The following is a 25,716-nucleotide window of genomic DNA, read 5'->3' as shown; positions in this document are numbered from 1 at the left end:
CTTGTGACAGGCATTGTCTAGAAGCTGAAGACCCAGGGAGAAAGAACAACCTCTCATGACACTTACACTTTAAAAGAGAGAATCAAACAAGTAAATAAGAGAGTCCTAGGCACCCCACTCCAGTCCTCTTGCCTGGAAAACCCCATGGACGGAGGAGCCTGGTAGGCCACAGTCCATGGGGTCGCTAAGAGTCGGACACGACTGAGCGACTTCACTTTCACTTTTCCCTTTCATGCACTGGAGAAGGAAATGGCAACCCACTCCAGTATTCTTGCCTGGAGAATCCCAGGGACGGCGGAGCCTGGTGGGCTGCCGTATATGGGGTCGCACAGAGTCGAACACGACTGAAGCGACTTAGCAGCAGCAGCAGATAATGAGAAGTTCAACAAAGGTAGCAATTCAGGATGATATATCAGAGAGTGATGTGGATGCCTCCCGAGAAGGAGTGAGTTGTCAGCAAAGAACTCTCCCAAGAAAGCGACGTCCGTGCTTAATCAGTGATCACAAAGAATCAGTCTTGAGAAGACCCAGTAAAGGATCTTCTAGACAGGGAATCAGCAAGTGCAAGGTCTTTAGAACGGCATACACTTGACAAACTTAAAGGACAGAGAGAACATCAGTGGGGCTGAAGCAGGCGGCTAAAGAAGCCAGTAGCATCAGACTGAGGTGTTTACAGCCATGAGGAGAACCTGGAATTTTATTTGAAACTCAAAGGACACTCCCAGTGCAGTGCTTTCACAGTCCAGTGTTCCCCATTATCATGAGGCTGAACTTTCTCTGGCAACGAATGGCTCTACTTCTGGAAAAATAACTAAAAAGCAGGTTTGGCTCCTTTGCAGTAGGATTTCATTTATCTGTAACACGAGGCTGTTCAGTAAGCCAAATGATTCCATAAAACAGATTCCCCTGGGTGGTTCAATCCATTTAATCTACCGAAGGGGCGCCATTTGTTTCCCCTGGGCTGATGCAGGTTTGTATGTCCAACCTGGATGTTATGCAGTCGTCTGGGAAGCAAAAGCCCAGCGAGTGAGAAATGACGGATGGCTTACCGCTGAGGAGTACACTTTCTCAATGAATCCACATCAGCAACACCGAGCCTTCCAGCATCTTCTCTGGAACAGAGGCCAACTCTCCAGGCTCCTTAGAGACAGGAGTAATTTCTGCTCACATTTTTTTTTTTCCTGCCTGAGAAACAGAGAGACAGCTCTCTTTTATATCAAGCTACCAGTCCAAGGTTTGCGTCTATTCTACAATGGAAACTAAACAAAACAAGTGAAAGTTGTTTTGACTTACACCCAAAGGTTTAAGGCACTCAGTGAACAACTGCGGGGAGCTGGTGATCCTGGGAGTGGCCAAGTCCAGGTACTATGTCAGGTCACCTTTTTAGTTCTTTGTTACAGAAAATAGGATCCATTTATATGTCAGATTTTCTACCAGAATCCCATCCATTAGAATTCCCCCACAACCTTAATTCATTCTCTAGACAAGGACCTATTTTATAAATCTTTTTTCCATCTCTCTCTGCCGAGCAAAGAGAGGAGAAGACAAGGGAATCAGGAAGCATGCATGTTGGGCTTGAGTCAACCTGACGTAAGAAAAGAGACCTTCCCTTGTGTAGTCATAATGATTCTGAAAAACTTTATGTTCAATCTCATATCTCAGAAGTAAGTCAGACATCGAGTAAAAATAGTGATAAATGCCAGGAAATAGCTATAAAACAATATCCTATGGGACAAAACAACAATGATGATAACAAAGTATTATATATTAAGCACTAAGAGCTAACCACCATATTAAAAGTACATTTGATACATTTTCTTATTTATTCCTCAACACAACTTTGTGAAACTGATGGTCTAGAAAGTGGTAAAAGTGGAATCTCAATCTTTTTAATTGCAAGGCCTACACTCTTTTTTTTTTTTTTTTTTTTGCCATACCACACAGCATAAGAGATCTTAGTTCCCCAACCAGGTATTGAACCTGTGTCCCCTGCAGAAGTGCAGAGTCTTAAACACTGGATCACCTGGAAAGTCCCTCAAAGTCTGTACTCATAACAAAACTTGGAAAATATATAGTCATAAGCTTTCTATTTGAAAAGAAAAATTAATTCTATTTGAAAAGGGTAGACACATTGGAAACACAAATTATTATTTCCTGCTTTATTCCTCATATCAGAAGTCAGCAAACTACAGTCTGTGGGCCAAATTGAGGTCTCCATCTGATTTTGTTGTTAATAAAGTTTTATTGGAATACAGCCTTGTCCATTTGTTGATTTACTGTCTATGGCTGTTTTTATGCTAAAACATCAAAGTTCAGTAGTTGTAACAAAGACCATCCAGATCACAATGTCTAAAATATTTATCCAGTTTAGTTCAGTCACTCAGTCTTGTCCAACTCTTTGTGACCCCACGGACTGTAGCATGCCAAGCTTCCCTGTCCATCACCCACTCCCAGAGTTTACTCAAACTCATGTCCATCAAGTCGGTGATGCCATCCAACCATCTCATCCTCTGTCGTCCCCTTCTCCTGCCTTCAATCTTTCTCAGCATCAAGGTCTTTTTCAGTGAGTCAGTTCTTCACATCAGGTGGCTTAAGTATTGGAGCTTCAGCCTCAGCATCAGTCTTTCCAATGAATATTCAGGACTGATTTCCTTTAGGATGGACCAGTTGGATCTCCTTGCAGTCCAAGGGACTCTCAAGAGTCTTCTCCAACACCACAGTTCTAAAGCATCAATTCTTCAGCGCTCAGCTTTCTTTATAGTCCAACTCTCACATCCATACATGACCACTGGAAAACCCATAGTTTTGACTAGATGGACCTTTGTTGGCAAAGTAATGTCTCTGCTATTTAATATGCTGTCTAGGTTGGTCATAGCTTTTCTTCCAAGTAGCAAGTGTCTTTTAATTTCATGGCTGCAGTCACCATCTGCAGTGATTTTGGAGACCCAAAAAATAAAGTCTCTCACTGTTTCCATTGTTTCCCCATATATTTGCCATGAAATGATGGGACCAGATGCCATGATCTTAGTTTTCTAAATGTTGAGTTTTAAGCCAACTTTTTCACCCTCCTCTTTCACTTTCATCAAGAGGCTATATAGTGCTTCTTCACCTTCTGCCATGAGGGTGGTGTCATCTGCATATCTGAGGTTACTGATATTTCTCCAGGGATTCTTGATTCCAGCTTGTGCTTCATCCAGCCTTGATGTACTCCTTTCCCTATTTGGAAACAGTCTGTTGTTCCATGTCCAGTTCTAACTGTTGCTTCCTGACCTGCACACAGATTTCTCAGGAGGTAGGTAAAGTGGTCTGGTATTCCCATCTCTTGAAGAGTTTTCCAGTTTGTTGTGATCCACAAAGTCAAAGGCTTTGGCATAGTCAATAAAAACAGAAGTAGATGCTTTTCTGGAACTCTCTTGCTTTTTCGATGATCCAACGGATGTTGGCAATTTGATCTCTGGTTCCTGTGCCTTTTCTAAATCCAACTTGAACATCCAGAAGTTCATGGTTCATGTACTATTGAAGCCTGGCTTGGAGGATTTTGAGCATTACTTTGCTAGCATGTGAGATGAGTGCAATTGTGCAATAGCTTGAACATTCTTTTGCATTGCCTTTCTTTGGGATTGGAATGACAACTGACCATCTGGCCCTTTACAGCAAATACTTGTTGACCCTTGCCCTATATTTCCAATAGTTTCCTTCACACAAAGATCTTTAGCTTAATGGCTGTCAGTCTGAGGGCCTTCCTGACATAAACAAATGACTACACAAGATAGATATCTTGTGTGCTGTGGCAGAGGCTGCTGGTGTCCTGGCAAGATTTCCTTCCTCCTACTGTTGTGGAGTTTGGTTCTCAGCAGCTAACAGAGGCATCCTTCTCGTGAGACTTGCCCTAAGGAGCCTGACTGGGGTCACCCTCCTGGAAATCCTGGTGAGTTTGTGGCCTCCTTCCAGGGAAGCCCACAGCCAATGACTGACTGATGTGAAATATAAAACAACTACCTTCTTCAAGGTGGAACAAGTACATGGTGCCATGATCCATAGCTCCCTGTGGGTCCAGGCTTAGACCAGCCTTCAGCATCTTTGAGGAACTTCTTCTCCTACACCATCCTGCTTTCCTCATTCCTGTTCAGGTTTTACCTGCAGCACTCTATAAAATCCCTTACAGAATATTGTTTTCTTAAACTCTGCTTCTTAATTACAAACTTAAGACACATGGCACATGTACACAAGGAAGGGTATGTTCATGTACAATCCAAAAGAAGCGTGTGAGAATATGATGTGTATTATGTAATGCTGTGATGAAGTTAGGAAGGTGATATAGAAGAGGAATTTTTTTTCCTCTATCCTCTTAGAGTCAGTAATGGGGATCTGCAAACTAAACTGACAAATGACCAATTAACCAGAGCAAAGGGTTTATTTTATAGCACGTGAGAGCCAGCAAAAGAGGTAGCTGGCTCTTTAAATGGTTCAAGTTAGAGGCTTATATACCTAAGTTAGTAAAGGAAAGGAGGTGGGGAGGAGAAAAGATTCTTTTAAGAACAAATAGGGGATTTTTTTTCAACAAAAGATAAATGGTTTTTTAGAAGACCAATCGGAGATAAGAAAATCTGTAATGTTTGTCTAGACACATAAGAGTGGACTTCTGTCTACTTTAAGGCCATAAAACTCCCCGAGAAAAGGAATTGGGGGTAGGTTTTATTCTCATTCCACCTTCTGGGAAAGATCTGCTCTGAAAAAGGAATTTATGGTAGCTTTATTTCCCAGAAGTTGCTGCTTAAGGGAAACTCCAAGAAGGCTTCGTTCTGGGCCTGTTGATTCTCAGAGTCCTTCATCTTGAAATAATCTACATGCCAAAGTAGCATATTCTGATCACTGTCCATATCAACTCTGGAGTTCCGAGGGACTCCCCAGATTGGACGGAGGAATTAGGAGAAGGTGCCACTGTCTACTGCTCTTCTACTCGAAGCTGATGTATCTTCTGCGCAGAGGACAAACCCAAAGGAAATTCCAGTTTCTCCCTTTGCCTACCAGCAGCACTGACTCTCATCCACAGGACACCACATCTGGCTCCAATCTTAGCAACTATACAAGGGTGTGCATGCTCGGTCGTGTCCAACTCTTTGCGACCCCATGGATGGTAGCCCACTAGGCTACTCCATCCATGGGATTCACCAGGCAAGAATACTGGAGTGGGCTGCCACTTCCTCCTCCAGGGGATCTTCCTCACCCAGGGTTCGAACCTGAGTCTTTGGCATCTCCCGCATCGGCAATCAGATACACTGCTACTGAGCCACCTGGGAAGCTCCTTAGCAACTATAAATGCTCCCCCCAAAGTTTGAGAACTTTGCATCAGGGCGATTTCATTGACTGCTCTTGCAAGCTTTGCCAGCCTACATCTCTATCCACAGAGGACTCAGAAAGGACAGCAAACGACAACTGAACATAAAAGAATGGTCCATTTAAAAATATGTTTTGGAAATCCCCTAGCGGTCCAGTGACAAACTTCACCTGCCAATGTAAGGGGTGCAGGTTCCTGTAGCTAAGACCCCTTGTGCCTTGGGGCCAGAAAAACAAAATATAAAACAGGAACAATGCTGTCACACATTCAATAAAGACTTTAAAAATAGTGCACATCAAAAAAATCTTTTTTTAAAAAAGTTAATAAATGTATGGCAGAGGACAACACAATAATGTAACTATCCTCCAATAAAAAAAGAAAATAATGTATTTGTATCTGATTCCTATCCTGACATGGTTCTTCTCACGTGAACCTGGGAAGTTTGCTGCAGTGAAGAAAATAAGAACAGTTTTCCTCTTTGAAACAAGTGCACAATGTGTCACATGGTTTTTAGCTAAACTGTGTTGTTCATTGCTTGGCTTACATAGCTGAGGCCTAAAAAAAAAAAAGATAACCTTCCTGGGGTTCCTCTCTCCTACAATAATCACCCCACCACCACACCCTGTGAGAAACTACCCACCCTCCAGAACACTCACATCCCCAGGACAGACAGCCCACTGGGAGGTCCGTTAATAAACACCCCGAGGCATTCTCTTTAGCTGAACAATTAAGAAAAATTTCTAAGAGACTGAACTATGTGTGACTTAAATTGGCTTTAAAATGCTTTTCAGAGCAGAGGGAACAGCATTTGCAGCATAATCACTTTCCACCTTGACATTAATTATGCACCGTGGTGTTCAGAGAGCACCTCTGAGCCAGGAAAATAAGTGTTTATAAAGTAAACATGTCAAGCAAGGCAGAATATTGTAAAGTGAAGAAAATATTAAATACAACCTGCCATAATCCATTTCTCCGCTCTTCTTTTCTTCATAAATCTCCTACCTTCAACCTACACAGGGATGGCATTTCCCTTTTCAAAGAGAGATGAGGTGACTCAACAATGCTTACAGTTTGGATTTCTTGAAAGACAAAAAAAAGAAAAGGAGGTGCTTTTATCCACTGTGTAATTGAAAAGAAAGGGGGCTTGCTGATTTAAAGAGCCCCACAGTCTTAGGGAAGCTTTAGAAAGCATTCCCGATAGGAACAATTCCGTTTCTATACAGCCATAGGAACTATAATTTCACTCCCCTTTCTTCATCTTCAAGGACTTTTGCCTGACGACAGGGTTCTGGCAGCTCCTGGGTTTACCTTCTTCCTGATCCTCACTTCTTCATGTAGTGTCATTAGCCCTCATAGGTGGCATCTTTACGAACTGACACAAATAAAAGTCCAGCGCCACAAAAGATTCCAGCTTCAGCAAGAGGTTTAATGAGAATATCCCACTATTCATAAGGAAAAAGCCTAAGATAGTATCCAAAATATTCAGAAGGTTCCATGGTTTTCAAAACAATTTTTAGCCACTCCAACTAAATCTTATGACAAAGCCCAATTTAAAACACAGAGAGGGAGCTAAAAGCAGTGCATCCCCTGGTTTGAGCTGGGTAGCACACCTTGTATACATAGCCAGCACCACCAGCACCCCTCCACACCTGTGTGGGGAACTCCAAGGAGCTCTTGGTGTGTGCTAAACCCAGTTTACAAGTCAATGACTTAATCCAATCACAGCATGTTTTTGCCTTCTGGGTAAAGAAGTTCTGCGCACTGACAATAGCTCTGTAAAAATCATCTCCTTCTAAAACCATTCTACAGAAAACCATCTCTGTCTAACAAGACGTCAATCACTGGAAGACTGATGAAATACATGTTTTTGAGAAATACTGCCTTTACTTCTTTAGCTATACCTGTGAACAAAACATCTCTGCCAGAAACCTCACCTTGATAGAATCTGTGAGCATATTAGAAGATCATAACATTAAAAAAAGGAAAAAAGAAGGTAGAACTTATTTCTGATGAAACTCTCAAATTTTTTAAAGCAGGCAAAGCTCTCTAGGGGTCAAAAATATTTAAATTTTCTTTGAGAAGGAAACTTACAAGTACTCAAGAGCTGTGAGTGATAACTGGAGGATACAAAATGACCGCAAAAGGCAGCTCTCTGGGGTCAAGTGTAGAGTGTCTAGGACACAAGAAGATGGTCTACTCAGTGGTAGAGAGACCAGTCCATAAGGAAGAGGCAAACAGGATAAACTTATGTTTAATTAGTAAAGGAATCAGGAAGAAACTGAACTGCATCCATATGTTTGAAATTCTGCTAAGAAGTAGATTGCTCAGTTTTACTCCAAGAGCAAAATGAGTGGTATTTATAAGATGCCAGATTTTACCCTAACATAAGAAAGTCTTTCAAACTAGAGTTGATAAAACAAGAGGTATGAAGTTTCTAACACTAGCGGTATAAAATCAAATGCTGAGAGACCTAATGGAGATTCTTGGATAGTTTCTGGTGCTGGTCCAATGCTGGAGAAGGTGTGGAGAACGGACACTCGACTACAGTGTGGGGTGGGAATGTAAACTGGTACAGCCACTATGGAAAAAAGTATAGAGGTTCCTAAAAAACTGGAAATAGACCTACCATATGACCTAGAAATCCCACTCCTATGCATATATCTGGAGAAAATCAGAATTCAAAAGGATGTATGCACTCACTGTTAATGCAGCACTATTTACAATCGCCACGACATGGAAGCAACCTAAATGTCCATCAACAGAGGAGTGGATATGGACAATGACTCAGTCATAAAAAGGAATGAAACAGTGCCATATGCAGAGAGGTGGATGGACCTAGAGGCTGTCATGCAGAGTAAAGTAATTCAGAAAGAGAAAAATAAATATTGTATAATATCATTTGCACGTGGAATTTAGAAAAACAATACAGATGAACTTATTTCCAAGCAGAAATAGAGTTACAGATTTAGAGAACAAACCTATGGTTACCAAGTGGGGAAGGTGGTGGGGGGAGGGGATGAACTGGGAGACTTAGGTTGACATAGATACTCAGCGAAGTGAAGTAAAGTGAAAAGTCGCTCAGGGGTGTCAACTCTTGGCAACCCCATAGACTGTAGCCTGCCAGGCCCCTCTGTCCTTGGAATTCTCTAGGCCAGAATACCGGAGTGGGTAGCCATTCTCTTCTCCAGGGGATCTTCCCAACCCAGGGGATCGAACTCAGATCTTTCGCATTGCAGGCGGATTCTTTACCATCTGAGCCACCAGGGAAGCCCCATGTATATATACTACTAAGTATAAAACAGATTAATGAATGCAAACCTACTGTAGAACACAGGGAACTCTACTCAACGCTCTGTAGTGACCTAAATGGGGAGGAAATCTCAAAAGTATAACTGATTCACGTGGCTGCACAGCAGACGTTAACACAACACTGAAAAGCAACTATACTCTTATTAAAATTAATAAAAACAAAAATTTTTAAAGTCCTTTCCAATGCTCAGTATATATGTATTCTAATTTGCATTAAGGATGTTAAAAGATAAATTGAGACGCTTCAAAATTTTAAGTGTTTATTTGAATGAAAATGAGTTCCAATAAAGCAACACTGTATTGGAAATGGTAGAAATGCGCCTCCAGTTAGAGGTGGCAAAAGACTTTACAGAGAAAAGGTAGAAGCAAAGCAAGGAAATTATTGTTTACAGGTTAAAGCTTAGTCGGCTGTCTATGACTGTTGTCCTTTTTAGGTTTAGATGTGTAACCTTGAGGCATTTAAAGCTTATATTTTGATTGGCTTACTTGTAGATGCCAAGGGATTAGAAACACCTCAGTCTAATGGCCTTCTTGTTTAATAAATTTAACAAGTATTAGTGGAAGTCAAAACATTCTATCAAATGTCATTATTAAAATGTTCATAAAAGTCTTCAACAACTTGAGGAATGAAGCAAAATCCACATATATCATAACAAAGGAAAAAATTAGGAGCCTGATTAGGAACCGTGATGTGACCTGCCAAATGGGTGTAAATTAGATTTTCCGTCAACATTTAAACACCTCATATCTGGTCATAGTACATCTTGAAAACAAGGATAGTAATTATATACATCATTTTTTTAAAAATAAACATATATCTGAAGTTGTTTTCCAGGCTAAAATTCATACCTTCAATAACAGGGAACACACACACACACGCAAGGGGAAATGGCATTAAACCCTAGAACCTCAGAATTAGTTTGTTTTCTTCCCTCACACTGTTTGACTTTGCCTAAAAAGCTCCGCATGGTCTGCTTATTGTTTAATTCCAGTTTGGGCTCCTTTTCACCTCTTCTGAATGCACCTCTCTTCTATCCAGACTTCAGCTCCCAAGGAAAATATATTTTCCCAAGATAAGCCTTTCCTAAACATCCAGTTGAAAGATGCACCCCCTTATTTATTACTTATTTATTCTTGTTTTTGCCTAAATAGTTGATTTATTTTCTTAATCTCTGAGTCTGTGCTAGATTAAGAGTTCCGTATTTGTTTTGTTCACTATTATAAATTCAAGACCAAAACCTCAGAAGCCTCAATAAATACTTGGAGGGAAAATGAACAAGTTCAGAAGCACAAGGAGAACCTTGTTGCTGAGGTTGATGATAGAAAGTGTTTTTTTTTAGCATTTCAAAATTTATAACCATTATTTTCAAATGTTTTCAAAAAAAAAACAACCTAATCCCTCTTCTCATTTTAAAAGTATAATTGTAAGCAAATAATAAATCAAATAACATATGTTTATGCTGATGTTGTGCTAGGTATTGTGTGGTATATCAGTAAATGTACACTCTGTATATATAATTTGTGTTCAAACAACTCACTATAAAATTAAGCAATGAATGAAGCTTGACAGGTAGGAAACCTGTCACCATGTTTCCAACAGGAGAGGTGAGACAAAGCCAACGTATTCCTAAGTCTTCAACCTGTTCATACACATATATGTAATTATATACTCCCAGAATACACATAATATACCCATATATATTTTATACAACAGGTATGTGAAGGGCTAATGCAAGGCAGTATATAATAAGGGCTACATGAAAATTATAAAATAATTGGATAATACACACAATATAACTTTTTAGTGGATCCATAGTCTTCAACAATATACTTATTTAAACAAATTTTCAAAAATGTTTATAAATCCCGAAGCATCTAGCTTCGTTTCTTTACAGTTGTCTACCACATTTAGCATCTTCACTGTTTTAACCAGTTTTGTTTTTCTTAGTTGCTCAGTCATGTCCGACTCTCTGTGATGCTCTGGACTGTAGTCCTCCAGGCTCCTCTGTCCAGGAGATCTCCCTGGCAAGCAGACTGGAGTGGGTTGCCATTTTCTCCTCCAGGGGATCCTCCCGACCCAGGAATCGGGAAACCCATGCCTCCTGCATCGGCAGGTGAATTCTTTCCCGCTGAGCCACCAGGGAAGCCGTTTTAACCAGTACTTGACATGAAATCCATTAGAGCAGCAGTCCCCGAGCATTTTGGCTCCAGGGACCACTTTCATGGAAGACAATTTTTCTAGGGACCAAGGTTGGGAGGGGCGGGGGGGCAGATGTGGTTGTACAATTGAAGTACATCAACTCACTTGCCACTAGAAAACCTACCACCAGATGCAGCTTAATTGTCAGTTGCCACTCACTGATAGAGTTTTGATATGAATCTGCAAGCAATTGATTTATTATGGTCTCTGTTCATTCAAACCTCTCTGCTAATGATAAGCTGTATTTGCGGCCTCAGCTCCCCCTCAGATCATCAGGTGTTAGACTCTCGTAAGGAACATACAGCCTAGACCCCTCAATCGCGCGGTATTTATAGCTGCTCCCCATCACCTGTATTACCACCTGAGCTCCGCCTCTTGTCAGAGCAGCGGTGCCATTAGATTCTCATGGCAGTGGGAATACAGATGAAGCTTCTTTGCTCACTTGTTGGTTGTTCACCTCCTACTGCGTGGGCACAGACCACAGACTAACAGACCACGGGCCTGACCGTGGCCTGGGGGTTGGGAACCTTTGCCTGAGAGGAAGAACCCTTAGGAAGGCTCCTGACTTGGATGTCAGATGAAACTTTCCAGAGGACATGAAGGCTGAGATCTTGGTGGGAATTTTCAGGAGAGGAGGCAGAGGGAGTTTTCCAGGCAGAAAGAACCACTGCCAAAGTGAAGAGTAAGAAAGATTATAGCTTCTTCCAGACACTGAAAGAAATTCAATATGGTTGGAACATAGTATATTTGGGGTTGATAAGCAGCAGCAGTGGCAAATGATGAAGATATAGGAATCAGCAAGGGCCAAATCTGAAAGCTCATTTAAACCAAGTTCAGAGTTTGGAGGAACGGAGACTGTTTCTTGCTAAGAAACCTCTTTCTTCATAATAAACGATGTTTAATAAGATTTTTGAAAATCTGAAGCCAACATGGCAAAATGTTATGATTTACTCAAATTGAATAGTGTTTTAATAGTTTTCTTTATACTTTTATGGTGTGTTTAAAATTTACATAATAAAAAATTAATGGAAGCACAGACTGAGCATAAATCAAATTAGTCCAATAAAGAAGAGCCTCCACTTTCTGCTTTTATACCTCTTGTATTGTTACTGCGAGGAAAGTCATGTGAAGTCCAGATAATGGGCCTCACTTTAACTCTTAGAGAACAGAGCCTTTATAGTTTAAAGACGGCCTGTCAAGGCACAGCCGAAATACTGATAGGATTTCTTGCTTACAACAACTCATAATGTTTCCTAATGTATATTAGGAGGAAAGAGTCATACAAAAATCATAGAAAGGTAATTGGCTACCCCCATAATACACCTTGAAGTGTATCTCTGCCTACTGAACACCCTCTTTACATGAGCATCTACTCACTGATATGGAGGAATCATTTCCTCCTCCTGACAGCAGTCCTGGCCTCCCGTGGCCAAGAGGAGATACAGTAAGGGAACAAAATGTGCCACCCCAAAATTTCTCTTTGGAATGTGGATTATTTTGAGCATTAAACAATCAAAGTCCAGGGGACTCAGGAAGCCTTGCTTTTTACATCTCGCTTTACTGTCTAAAGAATGAAGACAGAGGACCAGTTCCAATAAGAGAGCTATCATCATAGAGAACTATAGTATGAGCTAGGTGTGATAGACGAGAAAGAACCTAGTCAATTTGTTAAAATTCCTCTCTCTGTTCCACTGTCTCTGCATGGCCCAGCAAACATTTATTTACCAAACATTTACTTTTATATTCCATGTCAATTTCCTTTATCCACTTTGAAGTCCCAGAGACCTCTACCCCCAACATTCTCTTTTGTCTTTAGCTGAAGATGGTATTTAAGGTGAATATTTCAACCATTTTGGTAAATTACTCAGTTTTCCTGGGTCACTCCCATATATATATATATAATTAAGCATTTGTTTGATTTTCTTCTGTTAATCCGTTTCATCTCTATTTAATTCTTATACCAGCCAGAAGAACCTAGAAGGGTAGAGGAAAATTTCTTTCTCCCCAACAATGTATAGAAAATCATGCACTAGCCTTTCACTCCAATTGTAACCTTAGGTTTCTATACATGTTCACTGTTCAGTCACTAAGTCATGTTGGACTCTTTGTGACCCCAAGAACTGTGGCACGCCAGGTTTGCCTGTCCTTCAACATCTCCCAGAGTTTGCTCAAACTCATATCCATTGAGTCGGTGAGGCCATCCAACCATCTCATCCTCTGTCACCCTCTTCTCCTCCTGCCCTCAATCTTTCCCAGCATCAGGGTCTTTTCCAATGAGTCAACTCTCTGCATCAGGTGGCCAAAGGATTGGAGCTTCAGCTTCAGCATCAGTTCTACCAGTGAATATTCAGAGTAGATTTCCTTTAGGCCTGACTGGTTTGATCTCCTTTCAGTCCAAGGGACTCTCAAGAGTCTTCTTCAGCACCACAATTCAAAAGCACCAATTCTTCAGTGCTCAGCCTTCTTAATAGTCCAACTCTCACACCCATACACGACTACTGTAAAAACCATAGCTTTGACTATATGGACCTTTGTCGGCAAAGTGATGTCCCCGCTTTTTAACATGCTATCTAGGTTTGTCATTACTGGGAAGGATTGAAGGTGGGAGGAGAAGGGGAAAACAGAGGATGACATGGTTGGATGGTATCACTGACTCCATGGACATGAGTTTGAGTCAAGTCTGGGAGCTGGTGATGGACAGGGAGGCCTGGTGTGCTGCAGTCCAAGGGGTTGCGAAGAGTTGGACACGACTGAGCGGCTGAACTGAACTGAACTAGGTTTGTCATAACTTTCCTTCCAAAGAGCAAGCGACTTTTAATTTTGTGGCTGCAGTCACAGTCTGCAGTGATCTTGCAGCCCAAGAAAATAAAATCTGTCACTGTTTCCACTTTTTCCACATCAATTTGCCATGAAGTGATGGGACCAGATGTCACGATCGTTGTTTTTTAATGTTGAGTTTTAAGCTAGCATTTTCACTCTCCTCTTTCATCCTCATCAAGAGGTTCTTTAATTCCTCTTCACTTTCTGTCATGAGACTGGTATCATCTGCATATCTGAAACTTTTGATAATTCTCTCGACAATCTTGATCCCAGTTTGTGAGTCATCCAGCCCAACATTTTGCAAGATGTACCCTGCAGATAAGTTAAACAAACAGTGTGACAATATATACAGGTTTGACATGTTCCTTTCCCAATTTAGAACCAGTCCATTGTTCCATGTCTGGTTCTAACTGCTGCTTCTTGTCCTGCATACAACAAACTGTGGAAAACCCTTAAAGAGATGAGAATACCAGACCATCTTATCTATCTCCTGAGAAACCTGTATGCTGGACATGAAACATGTACAGCCAGTGTTTTTCCATTAAAATTTGTTTCTAACATAAGAATAAGTCAAAGACACGAGGTAAGAATCATGCCTCTGGTGGGTGAGCTTGTCCTGTGGAACATACCTTGGCCTCCTCATTTCAGGCAGCTCCTTCCTGTTCCCTCTAACAAATTTAGATCTGGGCTTCAGGAAATGAAGATTAGAAGTCCTTCTTTAGAAGCAGTATCATGGCATTCTCAGCATTTAGCTGTAAAATTACCCAACTGCTTAACAGTCCTCAAATCATCCATGGCATTCCAAGGTCATCTCTACCAACAAGTTGTTGCTCTTCAGTCACCAGGTCGTGTCCGACTCTTTGTAACCCCATGGACTGTAGCACTCCAGGCTTTCCTGTCCTTCATTATCTCCCAGAGTTTGCTCAAACTCATGTCCATTGAGTCGATTATGTCTTTCAGTCATCCTCTGTCACCCCCTTTTTCTCCTGCCCTCAATCTTTCCCAGCATCAGGGTCTTTTCCACTGAGTCAGTTCTTTGCATCAGGTGGCCAAAATATTGGAGTTTGAGCTTCAGCTTCAGCATCAGTCCTTCTAGTGAATATTCAGAGTTTATCTCCTTTAGGATTGACTGGTTTGATCTCCTAGTAGCCCAAAGGACTCTCAAGAGTCTTCTCCAACACCACAATTCAAAAGCATCAATTCTTCAGTGCTCAGCCTTCTTTATGGTCCAACTCTTACATCCATACATGACTACTGGAAAAACCATAGATTTGACAATACGGACCTTTGTTGACAAAGTGATATCTCTGCTTTTTAATACACTATCTAGGTTTGTCATAGCTTTTTTTCCAAGGAGCAAGCATCTTTTAACTTCAAGGCTGCAATCACTATCTGCAGTGATTTTGGAGCCCAAGAAAATAAAATCTGCCACTGTTTCCACTTTTTCCCCATTTTTTGCCATGAAGTGATGGGACCAGATGCCATGATCTTAGTTTTTTGAACACTGAGTTTTAAGTCAGATTTTTCAGTCTCCTTTTTCAAGAAGCTCTCTAATTCCTCTTCACTTTCTGCCATTAGAGTGGTACCAACTGCCTATCTGTGGTTGTTGATATTTTTCCCAGCCATCTTAATTCCAGCTTGTGATCATCCAACCCAGCATTTTGGGAAAATGATGTAAAATTAAAGAACTGCTGTGGACAAGCAGTTGGGAGTGGCCCCCTCAGATCCTTCTTGGTGCCTTCACGTTCTCAGAAATAGCGCATCACAGTGCAGTGTTTCCTGTCCTGGGCTGTACTTCATCACACCATTTTAGAGAGAGTTGTATTCCTATCACTCTTGCTAGAGTATGAACATCCTGAATGGACAGACTAAATAAAGATTATTCACCTTTTCAAATCCAGCAACTAACACTACCTGTAATAAAGCAGAAGCTCAGAAAATCTTAACAACCTCCATTGGCTTGGAACCATCTCTTTTTCCAGAAGAATTAACCTTTGTTAGAAACCATGGCTGATTCAGACATTGGTCAGAACCATTTTTTACTCTATTGACATACAGTCCTTTCTCCATTTCAAAGGTGTTTCTTTCAAACAAATCTGCTCAGAGCAGAGCTCAGTCAATGGATGTATCCATTTTCATCAGCTGCAGAACTTCCAACACAGTAAGGGGTGTGGGTTGAAATTAATACAAACATTTTCCCAATGTCCCTAACACTAAGAGAGAAAAATCTTAAATTTTCAACATTTGGTGAAAACATAATGAATTCATAATATTCCAAGAGAAATAAGGCTTGTCTAAATAGTTTTGCCAATGGTCATGGAAATACATGCTATTCCAACCTATTTTAAACAGAAACAGAAATTTAAGAGCTCCTTTAAATGTGAATGAACTGAGGGCCTGTATTTTCTGTTATTATTCTAATCATCCACCTATAAAACCACTGTGAGCTTTCCTCACTAGTTTTGCCTTTTTGGAAAAATATAGCTGTCTGAGGTGACAGAAGCAGAAGTAGCATGCTAAATTTGCATGCATTCACTTCAATTAAGGCTTTTTCCCCTTTTTCTTTTTACAAGTGTTAATGCCAGCCCTCACTATAAACATAACAATAATAAATACAATAATAAATAATAATAATATAATAATAAATACTTTAAGTTTAATAGGCTGAAGCATTATGACACCCATAAGCCAAGAGAATGTAAATAATCTTGCCAACAAATACCAGATGCAAAGTATTCTATAAAATAAAGGTCCTGACTGCCACATGCCCAAATGTACTATTCCCAATGGGAAAATGAGAGGATATGCTTGATGATATTTCTCAGGAATTTAATGGGAGATAGACAAGAAGGAGTAAGGGGACATTAAATTGCATACAAACCCTTACTACTACTGCTACTATATATACACACATATGTGTAGATATTATATATATATATACACACATATAATATCTATAAATACAAATATGTGTCTATATATGTGTGTGTGTGCTCAGTCATGTCCAACTCTTTGCAACTCCATTGACTGTAGCCCACAAGGCTCCTCTGTCCACTGAATTTTCCAGGCAAGAATACTGCAGCCTACCAGGCTTCTCTGTCCACGAGATTTCCCAGGCAAGAATACTGGAGTGGGTTGCCATTTCCGACTCCAGGGGAAACTTCCTGACCCAGTGATTGAACCCTTGTCTCTTATGTATCCTGCATTGGCAGGTGGGTTCTTTACCACTAGCGCCACCTGAGAAGCCCTACTCTTAGCGGTTTTTAAAAGCCATAGGAATGAAGATGAATCTAGAGTATAGAAGACATATTCCAGAAAGGCATTCTCTAGGAAATGGAGGGAAGAACAGGAAAACTCCTAAAGTCTTTCTTGACTATATGCAACTACAGTTCCCTACAGAATCTAAAATGTGATTTGTGATTTGGAAATGACTTTGGTTTATTTTTTTTCTAATTAACCCATGTAAAAAATATGAAAACTATTTAAAGAGTAACTATCATTTATTATACCAATTCCCAGAGCTGATTTCTGTGAACATTGTGCTGTATTTCCTTCCAGATATACATACATATTCGGAGAAGGCAATGGCAACCCACTCCAGTACTCTTGCCTGGAAAATACCATGGATGGAGGAGCCTGGTAGGCTGCAGTCCATGGGGTCTCGAAGAGTCAGATATGACCGAGCGACTTCACTTTCACTTTTCACTTTCATGCATTGGAGAAGGAAATGGCAACCCACTCCAGTGTTCTTGCCTGGAGAATCCCAGGGACGGCGGAGCTTGGTGGGCTGCTGTCTGTGGGGTCGCACAGAGTCGGACACAACTGAAGTGACTTAGCAGCAGCAGCAGCATGTTTCATATCATTGAGATATATTGAATATATATATAATCTGTGTGTCCTACTTTTACTTACTTTTCCAATGCTATTAAAATATTCCTGAATATATCACTATATTGATGTACTATTGTGTACTCAGAGATTTTCTCAGTGTTGGCTATTCCTGCTGTTTCCAATGATGCAACTGTTTTAAGAACCCATGGGAATTCATAATCACAAAAAATTGGAAGCAAGATGTCTTTCAACAGTGATGGATAAACTGTGGTACATCTATACAAAGTAATACTAATCAGTAATAAAAGAAATGAGCTTTTAAGCCACTGCAAAGACATGGATGAATCTTAAATGCATATTGCTAAGTCAAAGAAGACAGTTGAAAAAGGTGACATACTGTATGATTTCTATTATATAGCATTCTGTAAAAGGGAAAACTCTAGAGATGTTAAACAGATCAGCTGTTGTCAGTTGCTTTGGGAGTGAGGAGAGGATTCAGTAGGTGAAGTAAAGAGGAAGTATTTAGAGGAATGAAACTGTTCTATATGATAACTCTATCTGTGAATACATGACACTATTCATTTGTCAAGACTCATCTGACTGAACAGCACAAAGATTATATCTTAAGATATGGAATAATAAAAATAATTTTAAAAATGATCATCTAGGAGGTCAGGGATTCCATGATGGAATGCAGACTGTGGCAAAACAATGCATGAAACAGCTTCATTGAAGGGGCTGGGGTAAATTTTCTGCCCTAAATAACTTTGAGGAGTCTTTAAAGGCATCTGCTGTATAGCTCAGGGAAGCCTACTCAGTGCTTCTGTGGTGAAATAAATAGGAAGGAAATCCAAAAAAGAGGGAATATATATACAAATAACTGATTCACTTAACTGTATAGCGGAAACTAACAAAACATTGTAAAACAACTATATGCAATAAAAATTAATTTAAAAAATACTGAAGGCAAAATGAACCATACATAAGCACTGTGGCCATACTGATAAAACTGTTTCCATGGGAATATGACATTTCTGCAACCACTGCACTTGAACAATTGGGATTGAAGAATTAAGTAATTAATGGTGGGTATTAAGAATCAGACTTATTACTGCTCTAATGGGACGTTACAAATAAACATGGGGCTGGAGGCTAAAGTGATCTGTGTCTTAATAGATTAGAGTTGGAGACATCAGTATGAATTCATATTTACCTTAATATAAATATAGATGGTTACATTTAGAAATATGTATAGAATGTGTATATATGTGGATTAGTACCCACACATATATTACTTTGCTCCATCAGCTGAGAGGGCCTAGAAGTACTAACACCGTGGTAGAAACAAGCCCAGATCTTGTTTTCTAACATCATTCTTCATTAAAAGGAACAAAGAGTCCTTCACTGGGACAGAAAACACACAAGGTGAGTCTGGAGTATCCAGTAGTGCCAGAAAGTAAAGAAGAAAAAAAAAAAAAAAAGCGTAATGACTGGGTATGTCAAAAGGACACAGGAACCAACTTAAAAATCTCCCAAAGCTGGAAAAATTTGAGCAATAAAACAAAGTACTATTGGATCATAACCAAAAGTATAAAATAAATATCTATGAATTCAGACTGTTATAAATAAATGATTAAGTGAATATATTAATGGAAGAAACCAGGCACATCTTCCATGGAGGAAAAATGTCCAAATGATTTATGTAAATAATCTGTCCTCAAGACAGATGCATAATTCCCTATTCTTCCTAGTGACTCTCTTCCAGAGAGTATGGTATAGAAAAGGGGGGGCAGAAAAAGAGTAACTTTACAATGGAGAAATCTGACGAACACTGCCTCAGCAATGTAATCAAGTTCAATATCAACAGTGATAAATCATGTTGATAGCACATACCCTAAATATGATGTGACCAAAATGGACTTTCCCTCTGTGATTTTCAGTCCCAAAACCCACAACCTCAGTCTAATCATAAGAAAAACATCTGAGAAATTCTAATAGAGGAGAATTCTACTTTAACAAGTGACCAGTCCTTCTCAAAACTTTCAAGATCATCAAAATCAAAGTAAGTCTGTGCCATTCACAGGTGAGAAGAATCTAAAAAGACATGACCACTAAATGTAATATGATATCTTGGATGGGATCCCGGACAGAAAAATGTTATGTGCAGGCAAGCTCAGTTGTTTCCGAGTCTTTGCAACCCCATGGACTGTAACCCACCAGGTTCCTCTGTCCATGGGATTTTCAAGGCAAGAATACTGGAGCCGACTGCCATATCCTACTCCAGGGGATCTTCCCAACCCAAGCATCAAACTTGCATCTCCTGAGTCTCTTGCATTGTCAGGTGGATTCTTTACCACTGTGCAACCTGGGCAAGTGAAAGTCGAAGTCAAAGTCATTCAGTCGTGTCCGACTCTTTGTGTCCCCATGTTCATCTCCAGGCCAGAATATTGGAGTGGGTAGCCTTTCCCTTCTCCAGGGGATCTTTCCAACCAAGAGAATGAACCCAGTTCTCTCGAATTGCAGGTGGATTCTTTACCAGCTGAGCCACAAGGGAAGCCCAGGAATACTGGAGTGGGTAGCCTATCCTTTCTCCAGCGAATCTTCCTGAACCAGGAATTGGACCGAGGTCTCCTGCATTGTATGCAGATTCTTTACCAACTGAGCTATCAGGGAAGCCAGTGCAACCTGGCAAGCCCCAAGAAAAAGGTTATTAGATAAAAAATATAGAAATAAAGTATACATTTTAATGAATCATAACGTATCATTTCTGGTTCATTCATTGTGAAAAATACTTCATTAGACAGCAAGATGTTTATGATAGGGGAAACTGGATATGGTACATATGGATGTACTACTTCTTGCAATTTTTCTGTAAATCTAAAACTGTTCTACAGTAACAATCTGGTTTTAAAACCACTACAAGTAATACTTTGGCCACCAAGTGTCATCCATGTTTCTGATTATTTTTTTGAGAACTGCAACTAATTAAAAGCAAATGAATATTTTAAGAGGCCATAGCGCCAATCACTTACCATTACGTTTACATTAATTTACAGTGTGTCAGTGACAGTGTTTGAGAGAGTCTGGCACTCTGTAGGAAAGGAAAAGGAAACGGAAGTTAGTCGCATAGTCGTGTCCGACTCTTTGTGACCCCGTGGGCTGTAGCCCGCCAGGTCTCTGTCCATGGGATTCTCCAGGCAAGAATCGTGGAGTGGGTTGCCATTCCCTTCTCCAGGGGATCTTCCCAACCCAGGAAACGAACCCGGGTCTCCTGCACTGCAGGCAGATTCTTTACCAACCGAGCTACTTGGGAAGCCCCAAATAAAAGTCACTTAGATCTTGAATATTTTTCACGGAAACCAATTATGTAAAAATGCTAGTTTTATTCAACTTGAAATGAGAATAAGTTACAATAACAGAATAATGTAGTTGGTGAGTGTTCAAGGTAGCACCACGCTGTGTGAATTTACACATGGCTCTACTACTTTCTGACTATGTGACTTTAATCATTAGCTGCTCAAAGCTTTAATCTTTCTCTGCTGCAAAATAGCAATAATCAAACATCCTACTTAGGATTTTGAAGAAAATTAAATGAGATAATCTTGGACTGCACGGAGATCTAACCAGTCCATCCTAAAGGAGATCAGTCCTGAATATTCATTGGAAGGACTGATGCTGAAGCTGAAGTTCCAATCCTTTGGCCACCTGATATGAAGAACCAACTCATGGGAAAAGACCCTGATGCTGGGAAAGACTGAAGGCAAAAGGAGAAGGGGGTGACAGAGGATGAGACAGATAGTATCACTGACTCAATGGATATGAATCTGAGCAAACTCTGGGAGAGAGCAAAGGACAGGGAAGACTGGAGAGCTGCAGTCCATGGGGTTGCAAAGAGTTGGACATGACTTAGCAACTGAACAGTAACAATAAGTACAATGAATACAAATCAGTTAGGACCCTGGCTGACACCAAGTAAGTACTTGGTATTATTTATTATTGGGTTTTCGATATTCACTCGTTTACTTAACAAACATTTATTGAAGAACTACTATGTGTCAGGTACTTTGGAAGATTCTGGAGAGACAATGGTGAACAAGATCCAACTTCTGCCCTTAAAGAGCTTACAGTCTGGTAGTAGAGTAGAGAAGTGCACACGAAGGGCAACATTACATGGGAAGTGTGAGAATAGGCCACGAGCAGGCTGCAGTGGAAGCAGATGACATGATCAAGAAAGCATTCTCAGCAAAAGGGACAGCTAAGCTAGCATCTGAAGGTTTTCTAAGATTTAGCCCAGGGGTGAGCTAATTCAGGCTCATACCTGCTTGCTGGAGCTAATGTGTATGTGTGAGTGCTCAGTCATTCAGTTGTGTCTGACTCGATGCAACCCCATGGACTATAGCTCACCAGGCTTCTCTGCTCATGGAATTTTCCAGGCAAGAATACTGGAGTGAGTTGGCCATTTACTGCTCCACGGGATCTTCCCTAACCAGGGTTTGAACTTGCATCTCTTGTGTCTCCTGCCAACAAAGGACCTTTGCCAACAAAGTTCTGTCTAGTCAAGGCTATGATTTTTCCAATAGTCTTGTATGGATATGAGAGTTGGACTATAAAGAAAGCTGAGCACTGAAGAATTGATGCTTTTGAACTGTGGTGTTGGAGAAGACTCTTGAGAGTCCCTTGGACAGCAAGGAGATCCAACCAGTCCATCCTAAGGAAAATCAGTCCTGAATATTGATTGGAAGGACTGATGTTGAAGCTGAAACTCCAATACTTTGGCCAGCTGATGGGAAGACCCTGATACTGGGAAAGATTGAAGGCAAAAGGAGAAGGGGACGACAGAGGATGAAATGGCATCACTGACTCAATGGACATGAGTGAGTAAACTCCAGGAGTTGGTGATGGACAGGGAGGCCTGTCCGTGGGGTCGCAAAGAGCTGGACACAACTGAGCTACTGAACTGAACTGTATGTCATGTTCAGTGACATAACATTCTGTAGCTTGAAGTCAGCCATAGTGAGAGCATTTACACCATGGAAATCCTCAAATGCTGCAAATCAGATCTCTCTCTTTCTCACCCCAGACGGGCAACTGGTAAACATTTAGCAGCATAGCCCTGCTTTAGTCAATCAAATCTGGAGAAGGTAATGCAGATGGAGGCAAGGAGCATGATGAATTTGGGAAACTGAAAGGAGTTAGGCCTGGCTACAGTGACAAGATATCATGAAAAAAGATAAGTGAAGACAAGACCAGGGTTAGAAACCAAATTAAGGTGTTTCAATTTACCCAGAGGACAACAGGGAGACACTGAAGGGTATGGAGCAGGAGATGGAACCTGGTTTACATGTTAGGAAGACTCCATCTGGCTTCTTGGAAGGCAGATGTAAGACTGAAAATAGATATGGTGTGCTTAAAATTGTATTTGTGACATACTTGCATTTGATCATGGTCTTTTTCTTTACAGGGTGGTATCATTGACGTGTCATTATCAGTTGACAAGTCAAATGCTTATATTTTTTCTTTGGATGGTCTACCAGGATTTCTCTTGAGCTACTTTTTTACAAACTGTCATGAAAGAGAAGAGTGTAACTTGATAATTTTGACAGTTTTATTGCATTTCTAACAGTTCCTGGAATGTTTTCTTCTTCTTGACTTGTATTTATTAGAAGAGCAAAACCTGGGACTGTGAAATAAATGAAGAGGTTGTTGGGGAAAACGAGGTGAGACATAATTGTGATCTAGACTTGAGTGGTAGTTACAAGTTTTGGTGAATGGCTTTGGAAAATATTTAGGAGGGGACTTCACTGGTCGTCCAGGGGTTAAGAATCTGCCTGCCATGCAGAGGACACGGGTTTGATCCCTGGTCTGGGCAGATTCCACATACTGGAGAACAACTAAGCCCATGTGTCACAACTACTTAGCCAGCGTACCACAACCACTGAAGTCTGCCTGCCCTGGAGACGGTGCTCTGCAACAAGAGAAGCCATCGAAATGAGAAGCTAACACACCGCAACTAGGGAGTAGCCCCCACTCTCTGCAACCAGAGTGTCTGTGTGCAGCAGGGAAGACTCAGCACAGCCAAAAATAAATAAAATTGAAAAAATATATATATATTTAGGAGGTATCTCATGGTGATGGAATGAATGAGGGAGGTGAAAGGGAAGGAAAAGCAAAGAGAGATGCTCAGATAGCTGGCTGGTTAGTAGTACTTACACCACAAAATAGGAACCCCTGGAGAAATAGTAAATGAAAGCCAGGGTGATAAAAGACAGTCCAGAGAACCAGGAGGCATGGCAGTGAGGGTGGCGAACAGAAGAACGGGGTCCGTTTGATGAGTTTGAAGCGTCTGTCTAAGCTCTAAGAGGAGCTGTGCGGAAGTCAGTTGTGTGAGTCTGCCGTTCGAGAGAAAAGCCAAAGCACCTTTTAAAAAAAGGCAGGAAGAATCTTTGTCCTGAGAAGCAGGAGACAAAATAAGAGTGGTGCCTTTGGAGCCAAAGGAAGAAAAGACATCTTCAGGAAGGAAGGTCAGTGAGCAGGGTCACAGGCCGCGGGGAGCTCAAGACAGCAAGGGCTGAGATGTTCCCTTTCTGCCACTTGTACTGCAAGAATGGAGACTATTCTTGGTAATCAGACTGCCAACTTTCATCATGGTATCTTTGTCTCTGAAAAAGGAACAATTTAACAGGTTGATGAAGACACTTAAGGGCTTATCCAGCTGTAGAAACAAGAGGATGTAGCATGATTCCTAAAACCCCATTTGTGCTATTTCAATGCACAGCATAGTGATTATTGTCAACAATAATGCATTTTACACTTCAAAGCTGCTAAGAGACTAGATCTCAAATGTTCTTACCACAAAAAAGAAATGCTGATTGTGGAACATGATAGAGGCATTACCTTAAGCTACTGTGGTAATCATATATCAATATGTGAATGTATCAAACCAATGTGTTGTATACCTTAAACTTGTACAATGTTATATGGCTGTTATATTTCAATAAAGAATCAATTTTAAAAATATAAATTGTCATTGAAATGTACATTTTAAATGGGCGAATTCTCCAGCATGTTAATTATGTCTCATTAAAACAAAAAATTTTTTTAAATGCAATAAAAGTCCTCGATTAATAGGAAGAAAGGAAGGGAGAGAGGGAAGGAGGGAGGGAGAAAGGGAAGGAGGGAGAGTCAAAGGAAAAAAGAAAGAAGAGGAAGAAGTTTCCATTGGATTTAACAATAAGCCACATACAGAGCCACTTCCATACAATGGTTGAGGCAAAAGTCAGATTGTAGAAAAGGTTAAACAAAAAGAAGTCACTAAAGTACAGATTGTGTTCAAATTTACAAAATTTTCTGCTAGTGTTCATTATTTGTTTTTCATGCCTTATTCCAGACTCCACATTGTATTTAACTGCATTGAGCAGCTTCGGTTTCATGCAACATAGTCTGGTAAATTCTCTGTTCATTTTTATTCTATTACAAATATTTTCTAATTTCCCTTGTTATGACTTCTTAGATACACTCATCATTTAAAAGCGGACATTTAATTTCCAAATATATTGGATTTTGTTTAAAGTGTCTTTAATATTAACTTCGCATTTGGATGCTAATTGCTCATTTAAATGCCTTCTTCTCTGCAATCACCCTCTGTGTCTTTTTCAGTCTCTGTATTGAGGCTTTCGATGGCTAAGTCAAAGATCTCGGTAAATGTCACACTGCACTTGAAAATAAGTGGGTTATTTTCAAATATCTTCTGATAGTGATTTCTAACATAATTTCACAGTGTTAAGAGAACACACGCTGTAAGTTTTCAATACCTCTAGACCATGAAATTTTTGCTGTTTGTTTCATGTCCTGGATATGTTCCAGTGTCTCCTAGTTTACAGTCTATGGGAATTTGAACAAAATTTGTATACTACTGTTGTGTGAAAATTGTATAAACCTTAATTATGTTGAATTGGTTCACAGTATTTTCATGTCTGGCGCTTCCCTGGTGGCTCAGCAATAAAGAATTCACCTGCAATGCAAGAGACTCGGGTTCAATCATTAGGTTGAGAAGATGCCCTGGAGGAGGACATGGCAACTCACTCCAGTATTCTCGCCTGGAGAATCCCATGGACAGTGGAGTGTGGCAGATTACAGTCCATGGGGTCACAAAGAGTCAGGCATGACTGAAGTGACTGAGCGTGCGTGCTTTTTATGTCTCCTATGTCGTCCTACTTCT

General features: G+C 40.4%; 1 long non-coding RNA gene across 5 annotated transcripts in view; it reads right to left on the bottom strand.

Annotated features, from left to right (window-relative positions):
- The window catches only part of LOC145513671 (uncharacterized), a 793,767-nt gene that overhangs the window by 611,651 nt on the left and 156,400 nt on the right, over positions 1-25,716 (bottom strand). For 2 of the 5 annotated variants that reach the window (XR_014059665.1, XR_014059677.1), the window contains exon 4: positions 670-1,185. The exons of 2 other annotated variants lie outside the window; for them this stretch is intronic. This is a non-coding gene — a long non-coding RNA (uncharacterized LOC145513671). Of the gene's footprint in view, positions 1-669; positions 1,186-13,636; positions 13,980-20,530; positions 20,590-25,716 lie in introns of those variants that run through there. One more of the 5 variants, XR_014059664.1, reaches the window with a different exon arrangement.

The sequence above is a fragment of the Giraffa tippelskirchi genome, chromosome 7 (assembly GCF_054371585.1).
Source record: "Giraffa tippelskirchi isolate mGirTip1 chromosome 7, T2T-mGirTip1v1.2.pri, whole genome shotgun sequence".
Taxonomy (NCBI): domain Eukaryota; kingdom Metazoa; phylum Chordata; class Mammalia; order Artiodactyla; family Giraffidae; genus Giraffa; species Giraffa tippelskirchi.
Note: the sequence above shows the minus strand (reverse complement) of the source record. Positions and strands in the feature narration are given on the sequence as shown.